Here is a 1,345-nt window from a genome sequence, read left to right on the forward strand (position 1 = left end):
GCCTCCCCCCCCGCCCCCGCACCCCGCGCCCCGCCCGCTGCGTCTGAGCTCGGTCACGCCGGGACCTGCCTCTTAGCTCGCAATGTTTTGGTGCGGGCAGACACGCAGATCCCTCCGCGGCGGGGGAGTGGGGAACACCGCTCCCCGCTGCGGGGGGCTCCCCCCGCCCCTCGCCGCGCCGCGCCGGGAAGCCTCGAGCTCGGGCTGGCGCCGGCACTGCAGAGCCGCAGCCCCGCGGAGCGGGGAGGGGGAGGCGGGAGCCGGGGACTACTTACTTGTAGTAGTAGACGCGCAGCGATACAGCCTGTCTGACTGCGTGGTACACGTTCGCTCAAGGTGGGGGTGGGGAGGGGGAGATTCTTTCATTTGCATCGCTTCCTAAACCGGCCAATGAGAGCTCGCTTTCGGGAGAGACCTCGCGCTCTAGCCAATCCGCTCGGGGTGTATTTGCATATGCATAATGAGGCAGGGCACGCAGGGCGGGAATTCTTCGGCGCGCCTTTCTGCTCCCCCCTCCCGGCGGCGCGGGGAAAGGTCACCGCTCGCCCCGCAGCCCGGGGGGCGGCAGGAGCCGCCATAAGCTCCGTGCCGGACGCGCCGGGGCGGGGGGCGGGGGTTCTTTGCTGCCCCCCCCCACTCCTGCCTCCCCCCGCGGTAGGTGCTGGCCCAGCTCGTTAGCTGCTTCAAATAAAGCCAAGGTGGAGGCGCCCTTGTGCGAGGAGAGTCCGAGCATGAGCTTTGGACCCGCACCTCCAGCCCGGCTTTCGTGCGCCGGGCTCCCCCTGCCCTAGCACAGCCAGCCGTGTCCCCCCTCCCCCCGCTCTTTGCCGGGCGCTCCGGGAAGCCCGGGGCCGAGTCCGCCGGGCCGCTTCCCCCCGCGACCGACAGAGGGCGCCGAGGCGACAGAAATGCTGCAGTGCAGCACGAGGGAAGCCCGCGCGGCCCCCGCGGGCGGGCAGGCGCGGGGACCCGCCGCCGCCTTTGCGAGACAATCGGCTCATTCCAGTGTGGGGTTCTTTTTTTAAAGGCAGCCCCTCGCCCTTCCCAGGGAGGATCTTCACCCTGTTTCAATGGGATGCTGAAGACAAATCCCAGCCAGGTTTTCCTAGTGCCTTGAGCGAGGCTGCCTAGGTCTTCAGCAATGCTGCCTACGCTGCAGCGTTTCTCAACCTGTGGGTCGGGACCCAAAAGTGCGTCGCGAGAATATATGAGAGGGTCGGGAACAAACTTTTAAAAATAGATTTTCCTTTAAAGGAAACAAACGTGGGAAACCCAGGCTTTTCCCTTGCAGGCGGGCAGAGTCCCAGCCTGCCAGGGGCTGCTTGGGGGGGCCCCCCCATATTTT

The sequence above is a fragment of the Alligator sinensis genome, unplaced genomic scaffold (assembly GCF_000455745.1).
Source record: "Alligator sinensis unplaced genomic scaffold, ASM45574v1 scaffold600_1, whole genome shotgun sequence".
NCBI classification, from domain to species: domain Eukaryota; kingdom Metazoa; phylum Chordata; order Crocodylia; family Alligatoridae; genus Alligator; species Alligator sinensis.